The sequence below is a fragment of the Drosophila suzukii genome, chromosome 3, assembly GCF_043229965.1.
Source record: "Drosophila suzukii chromosome 3, CBGP_Dsuzu_IsoJpt1.0, whole genome shotgun sequence".
NCBI lineage: Eukaryota > Metazoa > Arthropoda > Insecta > Diptera > Drosophilidae > Drosophila > Drosophila suzukii.
Genome location: NC_092082.1, coordinates 84,297,267 through 84,322,068, shown reverse-complemented (window position 1 = coordinate 84,322,068; position 24,802 = coordinate 84,297,267). Strand labels below are relative to the sequence as shown.

The following is a 24,802-nucleotide window of genomic DNA, read 5'->3' as shown; positions in this document are numbered from 1 at the left end:
AAAAAACCTTTGATATGGGTTAAACAACAGGAAAAACCAAATCAAATTAACGATGTTTTGGGGACCCAACCACAGAACGCATATTTCACGCCAAACAAAAGAAACGACCCAAATTCTTCCGTTTAGTGTAACAGAAAAAAAGAAACATAAAAAATCAGGAAAATGATGTGAAAAATGTGCAATTTCATGTTGAACCCGTGGATTTAGCCCTTGAGCCTGGATATCCAATTCTCAGTGCTCCACTCACCATTCTTTATACGCCTTTTTTGGATTTCTGTTTCATATTTCTAGTCATACAGTTGAGTGAATTTGACAAATTGTAAAATGGCCCACAACCGAAAAACCCAAGGACTACAACTGAAAACATCAAGGCGAATAACATGAAAGTTTTTCCACATACATATTATGAAGGACATGGTATACAGTGTATACTAATGATTATTAATGTTCATAAGGATTTGGCCAAAAGTTCTCGTTTCGCATTTTCTTTGTTCGCCCCGAGGGTTTTTCGAGTTAAATTGTCTGAGAGATGAGCCTGTTGCCCCTTCATGTGTTTTGGCCCGAAAAGTGTCGTGTAATTGAAAAGAAATTTAATTCGGTATACATAATGGAAAGAATTGGGTTGACTGGAAAATAATTTGGTAATGGAGTGAAATGGATTAGAAATTTTAATAAAATAAATACGCACTAGTTGTATAAATACTAGGGATAATTAAGCAATTAAAATAAGAACCCCAAAATGAAAAAAAAATTGTCGTTGATTCGATTGCTCTTATTGGAAAATAATGCAAATAGGAAATTACTTTGTTTGCTACAAATTACCCGTAACTGCACGCATAATTATTTGCTAATTAAATCACTATTTCACAGTGTCGATTGCGGAACCGCAAAAACAATACAATAAAAATTTGTAAAATAATACAGATAAAACATATAATTGTGTGTTTGGCCGTGATAGGTTTAAACAGATTCACACAGTTTATTGCACAATTAAAAGTCCACAAAATGGCCAAATTTCGAATTCACAAATTTATGACGATCAATTTTTAATTGTCAACAAAAACAAAGGCAACCTATTTATAATTGCTGCCTAATGAAAATTGAGCTAAAATAAAATTATAAATGCAATTTGCCAGGCTGAGATAAAATAATCTAATATCTGGGTGTGAAGGCTACCGAAAAATCAGATAGTAAAAATAAATGTGCGGCACTTAAAAATAGAGCTGTAAATTAAAAATGTATGACAACAAAGAATTGATGATTATTTCTCGTGAAAATAACTTAATAAGGTCTGAGAGAATTCAAGGTTAAGGTTATTAGAGAGTGATAATTAGTTAATAATATTAATACTATGATGACAGGAAATAGAGTCAGATGTGGTATGTTTTACATTTATCTTGAATTATAAAAATACAATAGCTTATAAAGAGCAGACTTAGTAAAGGGGACAGAAATATATGCTTATCGGATTTGCTTTGTTGAACTTTGAACAAAAGATCTTGACAAAGAACTAAACTAGTTGTGCTTTTAAATTGATAAACTTTAGTCTGATGACACCAGATTCTGTGCCATTTCTTTACATTCCCCAACTGCGGAGTGTAATTACTAACAAAATCAAGAAAGTTTTCCTCCGCATTTGGCCAGCTAATGATTGTTTGATAAGCTCTCCCGGCCAGAAGGGGATTGCAAAGAAAGAAAAGGGAGTTCTGTTGGGAGGAACAAAATGTGGTAGATTATTTATAAATAAAGGGGAAAAGGGGAGAAAGCGGGGATTGGACTTGATGAAGGACCCTGAATGGCGGACCAACGAGGCATAAATAAATAAAACAAAAAGCCGGGGAAAGTGCCGAACAAGTTGCACTTGTCGTCGACCATTGGCCATTGGCCATTGGCCATCCGTCTCGTCCTTTCATCCGGGCTCGCTGCTAGTTTGCCACTATATATATTTTATATATATATATCTTATATATATCTTCTTTTTTTTTGGGAGCTATCCTGCTGTGCAGATATGCAAGTTGCATGACAAAAGTTTCACAATTAAAACGGCAACAACAGCTACATTTTAAAGAGAGACTTGTGGCTGGCGCATTAAATTTTATATGCTGGCCGAGTGAAATTCATAGCCAAAGTCTATTTTATAACTGCAACAGAAGTTTTTCACCCCCACACCACCACCCCCATCACAACCAACTGCCCAGTGCCCTTTCCGGAAAAGTTTGCCATTTTTCTTGTTGGCTTTTTATGTTTTTGTTTTACAGCCTTTTTTTTTGTCTGGTGGCAAGCCGGAAGTTGTTAGCATGAAATCTGATTTGGAGAGGCAACGACGGGGAATTTCTGGCTTTTTGGATTTTGTGCATTGTGTCGGCTTAGAACTCGTAGCAAAGTTAAGTGTAAGGAATGTAATGAACTGTGAAAGGGTTTGGTTTTAATATAGATTTGCCCGATGATTTGCCCAGCAAAGAGTTGGAGAAACTTTATGATCGTCTAAATAATAAAATGTCTAGATAAATTTGGTTGATTGTAAAACTTCAGTAAAACAGCATTTAAAGTCCGATTTGATTACATGTTGACTTTAACTATGGTTACGAATAATATACACACGAAGTTAAAATATTCCCAAGGCTGGGAAAAAAACTTATTTAAACTTTTGACATCTCTTTAACAACAATTGTCAAAGCATCAACATTTTGTGGTTTTTAGAGGAGACCCAAAAATACAAAGTTATTAACACTTAGCACACATTTAACCTGATGACTTTACAGCATTGCAAAAGCTTTTGAAATGCTTTTTAATGACCACACAAATGAAACTAAACTTTCATAAACTCGTATGACGGTTACACAAATTATCAAAACAAAACTCAAAGAAAAGTTGCTTAGGGTTAAGGGACCCCAACAAGAGTTGTAATTAAAAGTAACCCGTTTTATGTACTGCTCTTTCCTTAAAAATAAAACCTCCCTAGAGCACACCCATTATTTTAATTTGCCCTCTGGTAGCTTAAGATTCTGGAATTCTTAAGTGGAAAATAAAATGTAGAGAGTCTTGAGGGAGACTTACAAAAAAACGTAAGAAATTCTATGGGGAAAGTTTTTTCCTTGACATTTTTGATTATATAAAACGAATATGAAATATATCAAAATATCAAATAAATTTCCTTGCATCACTAAAAGCCAAAATTGGAAAAGTTCATAAGAAATACTTGTTTTATGCTTCAATTATTTTATTTATCAATTCCATATTAACAGCGTGAATGTAAACCGATTTTGATAAAGCTTTGCCACCTCAATGACCGCAAATTAGAACTTTAATAAAATCGAAATGGTTTTGATAGAAACGCTTTGCATGAAATATATGTAGATACATGCGGGTGCATTTGCATAGGTAGAGATTTTGGCTGGAATTTTAAGTCCTATATTCCCACCACAATGCGACTGGCTGTCATTTGAAAACTAATATGAAATGCAACAATTCAGTTGCCTAAAGCCTGCCCTTTGGGGGCGTGGCAATGCCAGGCTAAATATTTCACGCTTTATGATTTTTACATGTCGAAGTCTAAAGGAAAAAAAAGGGAGAGAATATATTTGGGCCTTTTTTTGTACATTTATAGACCGCAAAACACGGAAAGTGCAGTAGATCATGTTTGCAAACTAATAAAACTAATGGGATTTACAGTTGAAGGAGTAAAGGTGGCTTACATTTAATCATTCCGGTATTTCCATGTCAATCTGGGTTACTCTTACATATTCCAGCTAAACAATTAATTAACAAAAATATAAATAAATCAACACATAGTGTTGTAAATGCTGATAAGATAAGTGCATTTAGTACTATAAATAAGTCAATAAACAAAAAAAAGGTTAGACAAGAAAATTTTTATTTTAATTAGTCCCTAAGTATAATTATTGGAACCTAAATACTAGATAGTGATGAGAGACTGCTTGTTGATCTTGCTGATACAATACTTTTCAACTAATTTTTTTGTATAGTGCACTTTAGTATTTATTCCTATGAGTCACTTTTGCAACTAGTATTTGTAATTACACATTCCTGAAAGTTATTTACTAGGCACTTTTCTGTTTGATATACACTTTATTCAGGCAATAAAATTGGGTTGCCTTTGTATGACCCTCAATGAAAATAATTTAAACAAACGAATCCTTTAAGTCTAGAAACTTGTAGGAAAACAATTTCCAAAAAATTCCACAACAGCATTTAATGAAATTAAACTTCACAACAAATACAAATAAATTATGCTGCGAGTAAAAGCGCGAAAAGAAAACAAAAGAAAGTAATTTGCATGTAAATGAGTTCAAAACCAATTTGAATGAAGAATTTTTTAATTACGCTAAAACGAAGACTGCAGGTTTCCAATGTTAAACTCACTTACATTTGTATCTAAAGTAAGGACATGCCGTAGGCAGGATCAGCACAATTATGTAAGTCAACATACAAACATTGCACATTTAGATAGGTATTGGTTGTTGTTGCTGCTTGTGCCGCTTGTCAAGTCAATTGCGTAATTAACATTCGTAAGCACTTGCAGGCAACTCGAACCCCCGGCTCTACTCAACCTAATTGAAATTTTGGACTGAAGCCAAATAGACGCAACTACTAGTCAAACTGTTTTGCCCTTTGAATTGGCATCTCTTGGAGTGGGAGTATCTGAAAATCATAATTTTACTATTGGAGTTGGTCGGATTTAGTTCTCAGCCCAGCATCCTTGTCATTAGCATATGCTATTTCAACATGGGCAACCATTCGAACCGAACCCTCTTCATTTGCCAAGAAAGCAACATCATCATCATCATATTTGTTATTATATTGGCTCTTGCACAGTCTCGATATGTGCTTAATGCCCAGCTTCAAGTGTGCCTAATGAGCATTTATAATTCATGAAATGTTACATTCACAAATCACATTCTATTAAATTCATATTTACTATGCCTCTAATTGAATTGATGCAAATTTTCCCAGCAATCCGTATTAATTGCTTGTTAAGTTTGAATTTCAGATTTTGTCATCTGCTTATAACGCGTCAGTCAATAAATATATGAAATCACTTAACGCTCTAATATCTTTCTCTTTGCAGGTAAACAAAATTTAAGTGAAGAAATTCTCATAAATAGCATGACAGAAATTATGTATTTTTTATAACCATATTGACAAGTGTAAGTACAATCAAGCCTCAAGGGTATTTAAATTCTTCAAGCATGAGAAAGCAGCTTAAAAATATTTATATATTATTTTATATATTTCACTAGAAATATTTTATCAAAAAATTTATATAAAATACAGTTCTCAAGGGGACGTCTCTTATATTGGTCCCAAAAGCCACTTAAAATATTTATTAATTATTTTTAATGGAGACGAATTTGCAGCTGTAAGCAAATGTTGTGCTACAGTCACGCTCAAAAGTGCTTAGTGGCTTTGTGATAATTTGTAGCCCAGTTTAACTCAATTGGTTTTCCCTGTGGTAATTACTAAAAAACCTAAACCGCATTTCGTGTTCGAGAGATTTTCTAGCAGGAAAATGGAGGCAAATGATAAATATTTCGATTAGCGTTCAATTGAGTGCACATAACTGTAGACGAACCTGCAAAACGGGCAACTGTCAGAGTGGGAAAACTGTTAATTGAATTGCTCTAGAAAATCGAAGCCTATCCAGGTTCATTAGGGAAGAAGTCGAGCGTCGACAACTCGGTAAACATCGATGACTAAAAGCAGCAATACACAGAAAAAAGATTAAAAAATTCGGAAATATAAGTATTTTGTATGTATATAAAATTAAAATATTATTAATATGAGATTGATATTTTAGATCATATTAAAACTATATTTTATTTACCTAAATTTGTAAGTAAAAAATATACAATTGAACTTTTTTCACTTTTTTTTTAGACACCAATATTTTTTTTCTGTGTAGCAATCCGTGGCTGAAATTCGAATTCAGCTTTTAGATTGCCTTTCATTAGCACTGTGTAAATTCGTTGGGCAAAGCCCGTGTATCTGCGTATCTGTATTTTGTATCTTGTATCTGTTAATTGCTCCGATTACCGCACTCACTTGCATGTCAAGCAAAAGTTCAGTAAACCCACCCATGCCATCATCACATAATAAGAATTATATTATTATTTATTATATAAAATTATTATTTCCTTTGCATGTGTGGGAATTATCAGTATTGATAGCACAGAATCTCTCCGGTCTTATCATTGCGACCTGTTCCACCTTACCCTCAATCTTTGTGAATCCCAAAAGCAAACAGATAAGCACCAAGTGTTTTCTATATAATTAATATAACTAGTAAAGTTTCCAGCTGTTATAGCTGCATCTGTTTCCCCTTTTTGTTTATACAGTAATTGCACTGTTTTGTTTGAATTTTATTACCTGTCATTAAGTGTAGATTTTAATTTTGAAAAGAATTTTTTACATTTACACGAGCGCACTAGATTAATTTCACCCCCTCATCATCATTATAGAGAGCGGTACAATTGATTATCAACAATTATTTGAAATTCTGTGTTTATTTCGAACGCTCACTTTACCCCTCGAAATCGCGGAGAGAAATTCCCCCAGCCGAGTGATAAGCCAAACGCGTTCTCAGACGGTTCAGTTGTGTTTAGACCTTGTGCTTAGCCGGTTCAACTTTTAAGAGCGAGTTATATAGTAATACGAGTGCAATTGTGCGGGTATGTCAAGTATTATTATCGGATTGTTTACATTTTTTTGTGAAATATTTTTGTAAAGTCAGAGCGTTTATTCTCTGTGCTTTAACTATAAAGATGGTGATTTGCAAGCTTATTCAGAAAAAGTGTACAAAAACAAACACATTCGGAATTTTCTTATGAATATTGAACGATAAAATGCTTAATGAATAAACAAGCCTCGTCATATTGAATTCCCCAAGTAACACGAATCATACAAGTATATTTAGAACAATATAACTTCAAGATCAGAAAGTAATATAAATGCATTTCAAGAACTCATTAATTTAATTATATATTTTTCTTGGAACATATTTATGGTATTCCCACATTTTATATCGCATAAATATTTGAACTCATTTCCAGTTGCCACGCTCGAGTGAAATACATTTATTCTTTAGTCAACAAGCAATGAATCAAAGTTAATTCGATTAGCAGCCTTGAAGACGATCGCCCACTTGATAACCAAATAAATTGTTTGGAGTGTTTGAAGACCATACAGAATTTATTAACTGTAGCTAAATCTTCCGCTTGATAATATCTGGTCATGACAGAAAATCACTCGGCATGACGCAAAATAATTTATATAAATATAGAAGCGAACTTAACTTCCGCTTGAGACACGTGCCACTCGACAATCAATTGCAGAAATCTTCAAACCCATTTTCATCACTCAAGGTCGAGTTTGGTGTTATATTTTTAGAAATCGAGATAGATTTTGGTGTACATATATTTAATTTCGCTTTACATTCGATGCGCCTCAGAGAGGCAGACCAATAAACAGAAGATACCAATTAAGTGTCTCAAGAAGTGAACGGACCATGAAGCACTTTTCAATGTCAACACGAAGAAGAAAATGTTCATATAGCTGTATCTTTAGCCACAACCAACTCAACCGAAAGGTCAGCCCAAGTCTGTTGCGGGCCCAGTCAATTGAATTGTGTAACTTGAAATGTTTAAGTATAATTAAAGCAGGCCCAAGGCAGCGGCCAGCAATGCCAAAGACTGAAGCCCCAAGAGATCGCTTTTGAAGTTTGCATTTTGAGTGGAGTGAGTGATGAGTGTGCGGAGTGGGGCCAGCTGCTCGCCAGTGAGCTTTGATCTTTTACTACAGTCTGACTAATAACAGACTTTACGGCCTACAGAGAGAAAGAGTTTATACCAAGTTCTCAAAAAAAAATATTTAAGAATTTAAAGTCTGTCAAGAAATGCATTAATATAAATTTTGTTCTACATTTAGTTGTATAAAAAAGGTATCTGTATTTCTATTTAGTTTTCAATAATCAAAATAAATCAAATTCTACAGAAATGATATCATAACTACTGAAAATAATACCCTGCAATCTATTGAGTTTCCAATAAAAATCTCCAAGCTTAAAGACAAAAAACTTCCACATTAATAAACATCAGTTTGAACCTATTTCCATATGACCTGTTTTTGTTAGATTTTCACCCATTTTCTGTAGTTTTTCTTTCCCTTTTTTTTTGTAAACGCCCTGAAACGAGCATGTGAAACGGCATCTTGTCAAACACTCTTGAGTTCCAAGTCCTGTTCAAGTTCTCTGCTGCAGCATAATTTTCAATTGCTTTGGAAAAGCCAGAGCCTTCGGTTCAATTCGATTCGATTTTTGCCCAATCCACCGCAAACTGTCAGGTGAGAGGGGTGACGGGGGGCTTAGGAAAATGGGGAAATTTCCCATTGAAATCTATCCTGCACTGATTTTGCTGCACAAATGAGCAGACCTCGATGTGTCTGAGTTGTCATCTAGGATGGTTGTCAAATCGATGCCATGCAAAAATCTATTTCTATTCTGCATGAGCTGCCTGAAGGAGGTGAAAAACAATTCTATCTCTCCGGTTTTCGGTCAGAATATTTAATTAGGACAATTGACTTGACTTTGAGTTTGGGCCCTGCTATTTTGTGAGTCAAAAATTTGATAAACTCGTTGAAGTTTAATTGTTGGCAAATGGTTTTGCATACTAAACACTGGGAAATTGAGGTCGTCTCAGCAGTTTTAAAGAGAAATGCAAACAAAAGAATACTGTAGTTAGGTGTTAATATGGCTTTTATGTCAATAACGAAAAGAGAAATGCTCGTATCAATGTGTATTCAATTCTAGGCCCATTTCGGAAATGTCATATTAAATAATAACTAATACCCATCCATTTTGAATAATCCACAGTGAAGTGCCTTGTTAGTTCAACAGCGCTTAACAACTATCATAAACTAATTGATTTTCCTCACTCTAAAAAATATAAATATTAATCAATTAAAACCTTTAATTATGATAATCTAAGAAAAACTTTTAGTTTGCCGCAAAAATAAATCATAATTGTGGTTCATTTTCTCCCCACTTACAAACCAAAAAGCCCAGGCAACACAACTTCTGTCTCCCTCAAACAGTCAGAAAAGGCAATTTCGCATAAAAGCCGCAAACAGATGAAACCAACGGGGAAAAGCCAAAAATAAAAGCCAGAAATGAGAGGAAGACCAAATCCAACCACAGATTTATCCCACAGGCAGACATATCAAAAATAATGCGTGCCATACCAATTTCAATGCAGTTCTCCCGGCAACTTTAAACTCTGTCCCCTAAAAGTGCAGAGAAAAATGTTTTAAACATTTTTACTATAAACTATATTTGTGGTTTTGATAATTACTATTACTTATAAGAATTTCCCAAATGTAGACATCATATATATTGAAATATTTTAATTAATGGATTAGGATTACAATTTACCTTTTTTAATCGTTCTGTTAGTTAAGATGTTTTAACCAAATGGTTTTGATACAAAGTACTATTTTTTTTGTTTCTATAGGTAATGGTTCAAATCCTTTCCCTTTTCTATTCTCCATGTGTGTTGGATTTGATAGACAACACAGGGCATTGCACAAAAATCTCATTCGGCATTGTAGACTCGACCAGAAACCGGGTTTTGTGACGGATTCCGGGGCCAGTTGAAATTAGCATGCATGTGGATATGTGTGAGCGTAATTACCAAAGGCAACAGACACTCCCGCCACATGACAGACACCACCCACCCAACCAGTCATCCATCCATCCACCCATCCACCCAATCCACCCATCCCACCGAACTGCAAACCACTGACATTTGACCCACCTAACTCGGTACTTGGATTGCATTATATTTTTGGGGCGTGGTGCCATCACTTGATATTAAATTGGCTTGCAGGCTTTGGGGCCAAAAACTCAATCGCTTGTCAATCATATAATTATTGCCATACGTAAAAAAAATCGGAGAACAAAAACAACAAACAACCGCCCGGGGACAGCCCACTTAATTGTTTTTGCTTGTTTTTGGCTTTTGCGGTTTGCATTATTCATGAGAAAAGGAAGTGGAACAACCCTTTAATCCTCTTCTCAGGGGAATTTGGTGGGTGCAATTTTTGAATTTCCGAACCCCCGTCTGTCAACTGCAGTCGGGTTTAATGCTTAAGAATAATTCTCCACTTTTGTTGTCGCCCGGAATTAAGTGAATTGTCAATTTGCTTGTCAATTGCGCATTTACCCCTTGAGGTTGGTTCTGGTGGTTTTAAATTTGCGGGTCTCGATTCGATGGGTCAGTGTCGGGACTTAAGGATTGGCCCGAGGGCCGTTTACTTTCGCTTGAATTAGGTCAAAGTTGAAAGAACTTTTTACCGGATTTTAGGGGTTGTTTTTGAAGCTTAACAATAATGAGGATTTGCCGAGGTTATATTGTTTATTGACGAGTATTTTGTGTGCTAACGATGAGAATGTTACGTTTATGGTAAAAATATTAGTAAAAATGTTTTTAAAAATGTGAAGTAATTGTAAAAATGTTTAAAATTAAATTAAAGGCAAAATTACAATTTCCTTAAAATAATATTTTAAAAACTACAAAAGAAGTCTTTGTTAAAGTACTCAATGCCCAAGAAAGCTTATTCAAAAGGTTTAGCCGCTTATAAATTATTAAATTTACGACACGCAGGCGTAGTGATTGTATTGATTTCATTTGATATCCGTCATTTATAATTTCGCAGATTTAATTAGTTTTAATAATAGATATGGCCATCATGTTGTAATCTAATAACCCTTTAAACCATTTTAACCACAAACTGCAATTAGTTTGCATTTACACATGCATTACCTGTACCCGCCCAAAATTTTCAGCGAAAACACAACCGAACCCGCGAAAGTAGACCGCAAAAATTTTGGAAATTCCTATTGGCAACCCGTGAACACTTTGCTCTATAATCCGTTTAGTTGAGCTTCGGTTATTTGTTTATACAATGACATGGGTGGAAAAATATAGAGGGAATATCCTGGGAAACTATAACCACATATAACCAAAACCCACTAACCCACCCATCCACCACCTACATATACCGATATCAAATCCCTGTCATATTTTCGTAGAGCGTGGAGGTCCCTGCTGTCAGGACTGATTCTAGTTATTCGGGCCAAGTCCTTTATCAAAATGCGGCTTAAAATATTTTGCGCAAATATTTCCATGACAGGTGCATGAAACAAATACACCCACAAGCATGCAACCAGTAGTGTATTAGTGTCAGCAGGATACGTGTGTGTGTTTTTATATATATATACCATCGTACATCCTGTTTTAGTTTCGTTAAATCCGTTAATGAAAGCCAGCTCAACCTAATGGTGATATATTGTTTTTTCACATTCTGCCACATAAACTCACTGTCACATTTATTAGATTACGTTCCGTGTCTTCACCTGTCATCATTGTTGGCTTTACTTTTCTGGATTTTGGGTTCACGTTTTTTATCCCACATTCATGTGCATGTTAATGCGCTAAGTGCATGTTGAAATATCTGGAAAAACGAAATGATTTATGGTCCATTTACAAAGGGGATCACAGGATTTTTATGGCCATTAAATTGTATATCAAACTTGGGGAAGGATACAGTTGATATTGATTTTCATAAGGGTTTGGGAACTGTTGGTTTACTTTTAACCAGGTTTTGTTATAAGAAGTTCTTATTTTTTTCTTTATTAGAGGTGGTTAATTAATGCGAAAGATTTATATGCTATTTCTAGTTTCAAACGAGTTTCAGTATGTATCTTCACCTAAATGACTAGTTTACATTACAAAACTAATCTGAGATTGTTTCAAAATGCTAATTAGCTGTATAAACTACCTTGACAGTCAAAAAGCACTTGGAACTTAGTTGCCCCCCTATTTAAATCCAATCACATATGGGTGCTCATCACGTATTCACATTACATATCTTGTTATTGATCAGAGAAGCAGTGCGAAGACGCAAGATTGATAGAGCGGGGCAAAGCCTTTCAAACTAATTAGTATAGCTAGCAATTAGCAGTAATTAAATCATATTCAAAAGACGCATTTCCAACTATCTCAGTCTTTGCCTCGTGTATCTGTATCCTGCCATCCTTTGCCATCTTCCTCTGTTTATTTAAGCCCATCGACAAGGACTTAACCACGCACAGAGCCAACTTCAACGATTTGCCTCTGACCTGCCGCAAGAAGATCCAAATGAATGGATGGCATCCACCTCTGTGAGGTGGAGAAAGCGGAGAAAGGGGCCGACCACTTGACACACATACACCTACAGAAACAGCTACAGATACAGATACACCAGCGGCCAAGATGGCAAAGTCAACAATGCGCCAAAGTGGAAAAGAGGGTTTGGGGTTAGTGGGTGCTCAGTGCTGTCAGGTTTTCAGATAGCTACAAATAAAGTTAATTTAAAATAAGTGAGTCCATAAATTTACTTAAACTTTTGTTAGTGCTGTAACGATTATGGGTTATTTAAATAATAATTGTAACTTATTTAAATTCTTGTTTTATATGTGGTTAAAAAAAGGGCTAAACTTTTTTGGAAGAAAGCCAAAACCAACAGCACTGAATTTCTGTTTTTTTCTTGGTTCTAGATCTTTTCTTACTGTCTCTTTCGTTTTTGTTGCGGGTAACACCTTTGGCCAAAGGATTTCACTTTATGCTGCGGATAAAATGTGTCAGCCAAATAGACTTAGGAGACTTTTTACATAAGCTTCAAAGGGCTACATCGAAGAGCCTTAAACGGAAATAACCTGTTTAAAAAATTTCTTTTGCCTATTTTTTTGTAATTTTAAATCCTAGGATTGCTTTATTTTTAAGCTTGATAAAGTAAACCCTAACATTTGGTAATTTTGTAGAACATTAAAAATTCGTCTCGGCAAAGTGACATGCTGACTTGCTTTTTAAGCAGATTTCCTTTGTATCAGATGTTGTTGTTTATGTTTGGCATTTAAATTCTAAGCGCCTGGCAGCTTATTGGGTGTGAAAAATCCGGCCATCAGAGCACAGTTTTCCCTAGATATTGACAGACGATGGCGAAAAAGAGAGTGAAAACTGCAACTCTTGTATTTGATTTGCTTTTGCCTTTCGATTTCTACTGTCACGTCTTGTCTCTTTGTGGACTTGACTTCCATCGACACCATTTCCAATCTACATCAGAGCAAAAGTTCACTTTATATCGATTGCAATGGACTTTTTTCGGGTTTTTTTTTTTGCGCCATTTTTGGTTAGGTTGATTTCACGTTTAAAGTTTTGTAGTTTTCCCTTAAAAACTTTTTCCTGCTCAGAAAGTTTGGCCACGAGCACACAAAAGTAGGCAACAAATTGTTCACACAAAATGATGTGCCAACTACTTTGGCACAGGCACGATTAAACAGCAAATGTTTGCGTTAATTTCTAGCAAAACATATCTAGGTTAAATCTGGCATAGCCCACAGAAAACAAACATTTGGCAAGGGAATTTTTCCAGAGGGTCGAAAGTCTGCCTCTTCACAGAAATAAAACTAATTGAGTCTGTCTTTCCCATTCTCCACTTTTACCCCAACTGCCCTTATAATGCTCAAACTTTTTCTCATACACAAATTTTCCTTTTCTGTATCATTTTCTAGTCTGAAGTCGGTCTGAAGTGCTATCCTGGACTTTCTTTCCTTTTTCGCCACCGCCTGGCCTCATCAAACGTAAGTCTTAATTTATGCCTCAGAGTGGCGTTGAGTTGGGCCAGAAAGTCTGGGTTGAAATGAATGAATAACTTTTTAGTCAATGCCATCGAAAAGTTATTTGTTTAGGACAGGCTGTGTCATTTGGGGCGGAAAAGACGGCCCGAAAGAACATCAAGAAAACAAAAGCCAAAATGATGACAAATGATAAATGATTTTATCCCAGCCAAGTGCGAGTGTCTATGACAGGCCGAGAAACAATATAAGTTATGATTTAAAGTGAGATTTTAAAAATATTATTTAAATAATTTTAATAAATGTTTGAATAAAATGTTTTATAAGATCAAAAGCTAAGCATCATGTTTTATGGATATGTTCAACTCAAGCATACAATTTCATTAAAGAAAAAATATCCTAAAATCTCAATGTCAGTTTTTAAAGGAGAGGAAAAAGAGCAAAAAGTAAAATAGGGACCGTGGAAAATGTCAAAATATTTTTTCTTGTTCTCGCCGCTCGCAATTTCCTTCTTATTCAACATTGAAGGCAAATATTTGTAAAAGGACCAAGAGTGGGGAAAAAAAAACAGAAAATTGTAAGGAATTAGATTTGAATTTTAAGCTCGCCGAAAGCAATGAAGAACATTTTCGACTTGGATAAATTCGTATAAATGCCTTGTTCAACTATCTCTTGATGATCTCTGTAAAGCAAAAATTATTTTTGAGATGCCGCCAGAAAATGATGGCAAATGTAAACAAAGTTCCATGAGCGGAACAATAAACGATGACACTTTGCATAATAAAATGGATTTTGGGACAGAATTGTGTACACAACAAATCCATTCAAAAATAGTGTTTGTTTAAAGTCAAGTACATTTTATGAGCTACTCTGGGTTTGGGCCATTCTATCAAGCATTAAATCAACATCCACTAAAATGCTTAAAATTAAATTTGGAAAACCTAAATCCCATGCTACTGACCTGACCTACCATGCGTATACGTATTACTCTTGTTTGTGGCAATTTTAAAACCATTAAACCAACATTGAATAGCCTAAAGTACGGCTATTGAATTATGGCCAATGATTAGAAGGAAAGTTACAAAAAAATAACAAGAAAAAAAGAGAAAAACGAAAAAGAAACCGGAAAATCCTAGCTCTTAGCCCGAAGTCATAAATTAGTTGTAACCGGAGAGCAAAAAGAACAGGCGAGGTTGGGGGGACTGTAACATAAAAACGTCTGCTTTTGCTATAATTGGCCACATATTTTGCTGGCACGGCCCGGCCCAAAACAAACCAAAAACCAAACTCAGGTAACGTTAGTCCTCCTGGCTTTTTTCCCAGTCCCCAACTAACGGGGATTTGTTACCATTACCAAAAGGGGAGTTTTGGGTTATGCATCCCGTAAACTAGAGCACTGTTTTCGGCCATATCAATATATATTTTCCAGTCCATGGACAGGCCAGCGCAGGCCAAACAAAAATAAAATAGGACCAAATAAAATGGCTACAACTATCCCAGGTTGATGTTTGTTATGGAAATCCGGCCAGGAAGGCTGAATGGTAATAATTTTGTAGATAGTTCCGTTGGGCTTCACCTGTGTGAATGGAGATTTCGGGATAACACGTAAATGGAAATGAGCCCCAAAGAGATTTTCTGGATGTTGATGGGACCTGATGAATAGAGATTGCAGCGGTGGAAAAACTGTGATCTCTGGAGCGGAAAAATGAGGGGAAATAGGATGTTTGTGTACACGCAAAAGTTTGATTTATGGAAATTTAAATCCCAGGCTAGTTTTTAGTATTCCAAAAAAATCTTCTAGTAATTAAAACTGTTTTAATAAAATGTTTTCTAACAAAAACTTTTCCAACATAACTTAATATTGCTTATAATTGTTTTATTTTACAAATTTCCTTTCTAATATTTCTTGTAAATACTACGCCAAGTTTATTTTTCATGCACACAACTCCACACTGAAAAATGCCAAAGTTGTTGCAGAGCAATCAAGTTATAATTTATTGGCCGCAATCCCATGCATATTCAAGTCAGCACTTTACCTTCTGCCAAAGCAATCAAAGAAAGGGGCCTAGAGAAAAGAGATACATCGGAGAAGTAAAAAACTAACTGCAACATGCACAAATTGGCAAATGCCGATGAGTTTGTTCGTCCTGCAAAGGACACCGTGGCAACTGGAATGCCAATTCAATCGCCGCAAAGGGAGACTTTCATAGAAAACACTTGCCAATTGAAACCCTCAGTCGTCGTCGTCGTCGTCTAACGATCTCCAGCTTTTTATCCCTTACCAACCCATTCCTGTCTATTTTCTTTAAAACATATTGGCAAATGTCGTTGGGTAGTAGTCGTTATAAAACAAACACCCACAGTTATAAAGACACAGGGCATACACAATGCCCTGCTCTATAGTATGCCATTCTAATAATATAAACTTTACATAAATGTTTTCCTTGCAAATAGAACGGAGCAGCGAAACAGAATGGCTTGAGTGGTTTGAATGGGTGGAAGAGGGGGTGGTGTGCTAAGTGGGGGGAGAACGGGTGTAGCGTGTGTGTTTGAGTGTGTTTGCACTGGACGCATCTGCTGAGCTGGCAATCGCATTGCAGTTTGTCAGGCGGCGAGACAGTCAGTCGACACAGTCAAAAAGGCTTTTTATCTCAGAAATAGTTTTCTCTTCTACACGGTATCAATATTGCAGGGGAAAGTAGTAGACTTCATAAAGAGGATAGAAATAATAATGAAAATTTAGGCTTTGCATAATATAATAAAGTGTATTATATATGCAATGTTAGTTTAGCAACTCTTTATATTTATTTAAGGTAAACAGAAATAAAAATAAACATTTGAATACTTAGAATATATATTTCTTAAAGGGTTTCTGTAGTATATTTTTCATATTCTTAAAAATAACAATGAATCCATACTTGTATTATTTCAAGTCCGATTTTGGTTACATGGTATCCATGCAAAAGACTACCTTACTCTTACCAAAAACTTCGCCATAGACAAATATTTGGGTTTATTTGCTTTGCGCTTGATGTGTCACACATGTCGTATGATTGATTTATATTACAAAACACACACAGTCGGAATTTGTTTCTCTTTTGTGATTTGTGCTTGTGCCTGAGACCCAGTATCTATGTTGGTCAAACGTTTTTTTTGGGTGAATGGAATAACGTAAAAAATGAACAAGAAACCGCAATTTGGTGACTTCTATTTGTTGTCAACTGTTGCGCTTTTCTTTTTCTTTTTTTTGGGATCTGAAAAATACCAAATTGAATAATTAATTGGGAGTGATTGATGTTTGAAATGTCGCTGGGAGGTTGAGTGAGCGGAAGAGATGTCAAGTTAAGACCAAACAATGGAAGAGTCCTTGCGATTGGTCTCCCCTCGAATACATGTCCTTTCACCCAACTAATTGAACAGCCTTGAGCTGCTGTCAGACACAGAGCACACACTCCGTCACATAAATAAACATGGCCCAAACAACTCGACCACACCTGACCAATCCTTCGCCTTCCGTTGCCACATCCACATCCACATCCTAGCAATCGCTTCATGTGGGTCATGTCGTATATTGACCACGAAATGGCAAACATTCCCGTGGTTATTTCATAGTTCAAATGTGTGTGGCTTGGGCAAATAAATAATATATAGTATTGTGCTGCGACTCCTTATATATGTTATTTGTAGGTACGTGTGCTGGTCGAAGGGAATATGCGGTTTAAATGACAAACAAAATAAAATGAAATACAAAATGGCGCTTGGCCAAGTGAAGTCAATGATGCACAACCATATCTTGGTTAGAAAATAAAATGCAGTAAAGGGAGAGGGTATATGAGTTAAGGGAGTTCGTTGGGGAATAGTAAAATATTTTATGTCGAAGAACCAAGTTGAAAATTTATTTCCAACTGAGATTAACTATTTAAAGAAGCTAATATAATAAGAGAACAAATATTATTTCTAAAAGTGCAACGCAAATATGGATTTAAATAATAAACTTATACAAGATAATCCCATTTTGCGGTAAGCCAGCGTTCATAATGAAGCTAAAACCACATAACACATTTTATATTTTTCCATTTTTTTAAGAACAAGTGTGAGTGCCTGTCATAAACCGGAGCGAATCGTGCCGGTTCCCTTGAGGTCAGGCATTATTATTAGTTGGATGTTGGGTAAAGGAAATACGAGAAAAAAAGCCGGCTTAAAAAAATAATATAATGCTTCGAAGTGAAATGTCTGACCTCATTCCACAAAAAATATAAAATAACTTATCTCAGAGACCATACATTTCTTTGGTTACATAAATCGCAAATGTGATCCCCTTATTATCCCACAATCTGGGTATTACTTACACCCAACTTTTACTCTAATTGACCACGCCCAATGCCATTTATTTTTTATTTTTCGCCAGGAGGTGGCAGTTTGTATTTAACTTCTCGGCTGAGTAATATTTCAGCCATGCTTGAACTACCCAGGTTATTTATGTCGTGTATGAAGTTGTGTTTTTATTGTTTGGCCTTTATATATAGGTGCAAGCGTATATATATTTTATTGCCAGCGGTAGGCGACGGCAGGTGGCGCCACCTAAAATGGAACATAAATCTACAGAGTTGAAAGGGTTATAAATACGAGGCGGAAAGCAATTTGAGGGAAGATCGAGTTCATCTGGAACGGAAAAACTCTGTAATTTCTTCCGATATATTCCACGAACTGTTGGTCGAATTAAAACGCATAACTCTCTTAATTGTTGTGCCTGCGAAGGGAAACCAATTAAAATTAAATCCAGCATAAATGGTAGATCAACTGATTTAACACATATATTTTGCTGCATACCTCGCGGCATTCGTGATATAAAAAATGGCCACTTTTTCTATATTTTTCCACTTCAATTGAGGAACAGATGTGTGAAATTGTCCCTATACAAGGAAGGAAAAAATCGAACGTACATATAAGAAAAAAGTGCCGGTGGGGCGAAATAAAAATCATGTTCATTATTTATTTGATGTGTTCCCCGCGTTGCCAGGTTTTATTTATTTACCTGTGCACTGGTATTTATTTAGTTTTTCAATTCAATTGAATTTCCATTAACAAATTGCGCACTCTGCTCCTCGTCAGTTCCGCATCAACTTCACCGTCATCACGGCCATTTCCATTGCCAAACGAAGTTTCCACATTTTTCTGCTTGTCCAATTTATGGTCAGGTTTTGTTTCCTTTTATTTATTCTGGCATGTGCCACATAAAAATAGCAATAAAAATATATCAACACGATTCAGCATCGTTGCGATTGTGCCGGTGAATTTTAGATTTGCCTGAGACTAAATTATAGATTTAGAAAATAATTGAAAGCAGCTTGCTGTTATGAAAGCATAACAAATTGAATTGTTGAGATTTATTTATTTGGGAGTAGTGAAATTGAACTAAACAATAGTATTCCATTCATTTTTCATATTTATGAGAATGAAGATGTCTTAAAAGAGAACGTTTGAATTATCAATTTAAGTAAAACATGTTTAACTTCGATCTTTGATTTTAGGCTTTACCTGAGATGTACCTAAACATTTTCCTATAAATTTTCCATTTCGAAAATCAAATTCCATCAGCAACCAGGAAACCAAGTTTCAACACTTTGTGGTGTGGCCAAAGTACTTCACCATCAGCACTTAGAAATCTGCCACATACTTCCCTTTCTCTAGAATTGCAGTCCTAACAAAGCCACACCACATCCTCCCACTTTTGAGGACTCCTGAATTATAAATTGGCTTCATTACCCATCCAGCCTTGACCGCATGACAAGCTGGAAAATGTTGTGTGTTGAGTAGTGAAAATACCATAGGCCAAAAAAGAGGGGACAATCTTTGACATCCCAATTTCCCATTCGCAGCAGAAATTGACTCGATGGTGTTCCATTCCATTGATAGAGGGAGAGGAAATAAATTTTGTACAACTTTCAAACCAATTAACCCACAAATTTTGCACTCAATTAGCTTTCCTCAGCTAGGGTCCTCGGGGACTGGCTGCATATATTACACAGTTGAAATAATTTATTTATTACCACGCCCTGACATTTTATCAAGTTTTACTCTGTGGCCATTGCACTTCCTCCTCTTTGGCCAATTAGCCTGGGCAAAAGCAAATTATTTTCCGCTCTGGCGGAGAAAAAATAATAAATAATTGAATAAGTTACTCATTAGTGTGCTGACTGGAAGTGACTTGTGGGTGGTGAGGGAGTTAACAAAGGAGGCGGCGGGTGGAGGTGCAAAAAGAAAAATATAGAAAAAAAAAGTACTCACAATATCCTGGTAACTGTCTGCGTCGGTGTCTCTTATCTAACCTTAACATGCACATTTAGTTGCCTCATCCGAATCCCCCACTTAACTTCCTTCATAACCCCCTACCCCTTATAAAAAAAAACAGCTCTGTGTCTACTTGTCTGTCTGTCTTGCTGCGTGAATTTGTCACCATTTTGCTGGCAACCTAAGTTGCACTAACTTGTCTTTGTCCCTTTGTATATTTTGTTACACTGCTATGGGGTATTATAATATTTGAAACAGCTTTGATTTCCCTTTCAAAACCTTATAGAAAAGATATACGAATTATACGAGAATTGAAAATGACAAATAACAACAACATCATCTCAGGTTTTTATTAAAACAGAAATACATTTTTTTAAGTTTAGAATAATTTTGATTATTCAAATAATACTTATGGATCGAGTTCTACCATTTTTAATATTAAGTATTTTTTTTTCCAGTCTCTAAAAGAGTATGCTACTATTTCCCATTTAAAAGCTTGAACATTTTAAAGTTATGATTTATGTTAGAGTATTATATGCCTGGCTGAAAGAAGTCTGTTCTCTGTTTTTTTTTGTGTTCTTTGTAGGTTCCTTGAATTCTTCCTTTTTTTTCCTCGTTTGCCCCGTCATTTATCAATCATAATGCTGAGTAGTCTCATTACTGTTTTGCGCTTAGCACTTTGCTTTTGCCAGGCAACATAGCAGCTTTTCTCGGCCTTCTCCCTAATTTTCTGCTTAACAACTATCCATCTCCCCTGCTGTTTCTTCGCTTTCGCGTAATTGCTTTATGCCCTGATTTATGCTTATCTTTAGTCATATTTTTACATTTACCTTTATCACACCATTGTAGACGATGGGCGGTAAATGGGGATGGTGAGGCTGGGTTTTTGGGGGTGGAAAACGGAAGTTGACCTAATTTCATTGAACTTAATTTTTTTCCCTCATGTCTGTGTCAGCATGAAGTAATCTCTCGCTGTGTAAAAGAGATTTACAGGGACTTCTTAAACGTCCAAAAAGTGTAGAAACTCAAAAAAAGGAGCGTGACTTCAATTTTAAAGATATTTTTTAAGTTTCTCCTGTTTATCTGTTTTTTAAACGATAAAATTCGAAATTGTGTTTGTATTCCCAAGTTTAGTTTCAAAAACTCCTCTCTCTATATATATCCTGTTGCAATAATCATAAAACAGGCATTAGATAAACTTCAGCGAAGTCACATCTGTATCCTGTCTTCCTCTCACGTTTTTGTGCAAACATTTTTCGAATGAAGAGATGTTTATCGATGAAAATGACCATCAGGACTCGCATTTTTTTGCCGGCACATCTAAGTGGGCTGTATAAATTCCAAAAGATATCCATCGTGTATATTCTGGAGTTGGAAAAAAAACGTTCCCATGCTCTGCACGTAATGAGGAAGTCACAGAGCAATTAATGTGGCTCATTCATTCGTTTTGTTTTCGCTTCTCTGGCTCATTTCCGTCCTTATCGTTGAGGACCATGAAAAATATATATATGTTTACAAGACGTGAGAGAAGAACTTTAGATAACCGTTGATGTATGTAAAAGAGTTTACGTAACGGGTAGTCTAGAATTAAATAAAAATACAATTAAGCCTTAAAACTGGTGCTTTCTTTTGTTTCCCTCTTCTGGTATCTATTTTCTAGACCCTCTGCTTCCGTTTTTGAATGCGAAGCTCAGCATTAATCTGCCGGAATTTAGCTAGAAATTTGTTTTGCTCCCCCAAACTCGTTGCTTTTTAGTTCCATTTAAGGGTAAATAGAACAAGCGTGTATAGTGGTGATTAAAAAAAGTAATACAATATAGGATTTTGTAAAACCTACTTTAAAACTAAGTTGTAATAAATAGTAAATAGTTAATCAAGTTATTAAAACCTCTACAAAACTAGGTAATAACATATTTTTAAAATATATAAACCCCTTTTGCAACAGAATCTTAAATCATCAAAGCCTTAAAATCATATATCCTTAGAATTTTTGAAAATCCAGCCACTAAAATCTTGACTGCTGCTGTACGTGTGCAGCATCTGTGTATGAGGCAGGGTATTGCTGCATACGTGCCTGCAACACCTAAATACATGCAACAATGGCTTACAGCAGCGAAAGAGACGGGAAATGAGGGAGATGGAGCAACACAGAGAGACAGACAATGCACGAAGCTTAAATTGAAATTCTTTGTTTCTTTAAACGTCCCTGGCCCTGACTCCCCCCAAACTCTCCCCGAATCCCAGAATCCCTTATATCTCCTGTCTGACTTGTCCGTTCTAACAAAAACTTTTCTACGTTGAGCCTTAAAGTATGCTCGGGATTTTTTATATTTAAATAGTTTTCCCCGTACACGGGGAGTTTGTTTGAGTGAATGTGCTGCAGACAAAACAGAAACTTGATGGGCATGTGAGGTTTTTGTTGTACATACAAGGCATACTATGCAGAGGAATTAGAAATGTCGGAGCTGAAATAGAAAATGGAATTGCGTATGCACTTTTCCTGCGATGTCAGTTCTCTACCTCAACAAAAGAAACATTTTGTTGCTTATTTATAATTTTACAATTGTTAAGCCCCCAGAAATATGAATTTTAAGTCAGCATTTGTCCAGTAAATTAGTTTTGGATCGATACCAAAGGTTATATTTCATATTAAATATAAACAAGCAGTGCAACAAACTTAAATCCATCTTTTTGAGTTTATTATAATTATGAAAATGAAAACCTATCCCGGACTATGAAAACTACCAGTTATTTTCAATTATTTTCCATAGCTGACAGCAACTGTCTGTCAATCGGAATTTGGCTAGTGGAAACTGCACTCAACGCATACAAATTAAGTGACATGCAATGTTTTTGTAATTGGTGTTGTCATTGTCATTGAAATGCATTATTTTGCCATCGCCTGCATTTTAATGACCACAGAGGTTTTTCCTCTGTTGTATTTGATTGACAGCTAACACGTCCGAGGACCTAACAAAACCGAATTGAAATTTCTTTGGATATGGTTAAAAATGCATTCAGTTTGGTAATCATGCAGATTTCACATTGTGATGTGATCCATCCGACAGGAAAACAAAAACTTTTTAATTAAAAGGAATGGAGAGGATGCCGCAAAAAATTCAAAATTTGCATAGCCAAAGGGTAAAGGGTAGGGTTTGCCACCTGACACTTGTCTCACTCGGTTGGGAAAACCCTTGCTCTGTCCCACTCTTTCTACTGCATATTAGTAGTCTACTTCTACACACTGCTGGCAATTCAATTAGAATCCAGATTCTAGGCTGAGTGCACGTCACATATACACACATTTTAATTAAATAAATTCAGTGTTTGCCTGATGCTTGGGCGTCATAAACATTTTGGGGAAAGCAGCATGAAAATGAAAACATTTAACTGCCGGTTACGTTAGTTTGTCCCCCCCAGGGGTCGAAGGGCGTATGCGGATGTTGCCCCGGTTGTGTTTGCATAAAATGCAAGAAAATTGCCCTGGCTGCAGTTTTCCTGCAGTTTTCCCCGTGCAGAAGAAGAAGAAGGAGCAACACATCGTTTTGAGCAAAAACGTCAACAGATTTGCTTTTCAGCCTTCGTGTGAGTTTTCCCCTGATCGCTGCTCCACATAATCAAATTTAACCTGACTGCCAGCTAGGAAGGAGCTCAAAATGATGATGATGATGATGATGTGGCTTTTGCGAAAAGTGGGAAAACCCACATCCCACTGCAGTTGTCCGAATGCAGCAGTATTTAATTGAACTTCCTACATACTTTTCCTCTTCCATTCCCTAGAACATGCACATCGTAATGAACTGAACCAATTTGCATCTGCAATTCGGGTAATATGAGCCCATGGTATAGCATAAATTTCTTCGCCTCTTGGGGCTCTAAAACTCAGTCTTGAGTATTTGGAAAACAATTTCAAAAGCAATTTGCGCTTGCATCGAGAATAATCAATTTTCCTGGCTGTGTTTTAGGGAAATTAATGTGGGGTACAACTTTAGAAGGGCAATTAATTTCTACAAAATTCGTAACACTTTTTATCGAACTTATGTTTTGTAAAATTAAATATTAATTATGTCCCCTTTTTGACCAGATGGCTGAATTCCAGTTCTCAAATATTTGCCAAAGCCAACAACTTCAATATTTATCCTACCATCCAGGAATGGCAACTAATTAAGCCATTTTTTATGGCCCACTCCATCGGTTAGCCAACTCAGTGCTGCAGCTGGCCAACAAAACACCCAGCACTACCAACTACCATCGCTCCCCAAAGCCACCCAAAAGCCCATCTGAAAATCCACCCGTACCACCGCAGACTACAATGAACGCTAGCTGGAATGCGGGTTTGGGTCTTCATGATGTTATCCTGTGGCTTTCGGTTTCATAGTAAATTATTATTATTATTATTTTACGGGGACGTAGCAGGAGTGCCAGCTGCAGTTTCAGTGTTGTGGTTGCGGACAGTGTTGAAATTAAACACTGTAAGCAGATTTCCTAAGCTCCTCTATCTCTGAAATGAATGAAATCAAGTTGCTGGGCAAATGGTTTTGTGGCTTCGGTCTTTCAACAAAATTAGGCAACGGCAGATAATTATTTATATTTGGCTGCCAAGGATTTGCTTCTTCCCCAGTCATAATTGCCCGTGGCTGCTGGGATGTCTGAATTTGTCAATGGGTTTTCGGTCTGAAAGTTCTAGGAAATTCATGTGGTCGTTAGACCAAAATGTAGATGTTGCTCAACACTTGCACTGTAGAAAATGATTCATTTGCATTTATTTAAATTTCACTGGACAACCCAGTTGTTGGTCCATAAAAAGTAAGCCCACCCTGCTTC

The 24,802-nt window shown here is 36.0% G+C and overlaps 2 protein-coding genes across 14 annotated transcripts in view; both read left to right on the top strand.

Moving 5' to 3' along the window:
• The window catches only part of Fur1 (Furin 1), a 141,058-nt gene that overhangs the window by 32,007 nt on the left and 84,249 nt on the right, over positions 1-24,802 (top strand). For 3 of the 6 annotated variants that reach the window (XM_036818708.3, XM_070996895.1, XM_070996896.1), the window contains exon 2: positions 13,625-13,693. The exons of 1 other annotated variant lie outside the window; for it this stretch is intronic. The gene's annotated coding sequence lies outside the window, so the exon portion shown is untranslated. Of the gene's footprint in view, positions 1-5,151; positions 5,169-6,632; positions 6,690-13,624; positions 13,694-24,802 lie in introns of those variants that run through there. 2 more of the 6 variants (XM_070996894.1, XM_070996893.1) reach the window with 2 other exon arrangements.
• Positions 1-24,802, top strand: part of Muc96D (Mucin 96D) — a 200,641-nt gene that overhangs the window by 148,353 nt on the left and 27,486 nt on the right. Inside the window, exon 1 of one of the 8 annotated variants that reach the window (XM_070996905.1) lies at positions 18,963-18,966. The exons of 6 other annotated variants lie outside the window; for them this stretch is intronic. The gene's annotated coding sequence lies outside the window, so the exon portion shown is untranslated. Of the gene's footprint in view, positions 1-18,962; positions 18,967-23,865; positions 23,870-24,802 lie in introns of those variants that run through there. One more of the 8 variants, XM_070996899.1, reaches the window with a different exon arrangement.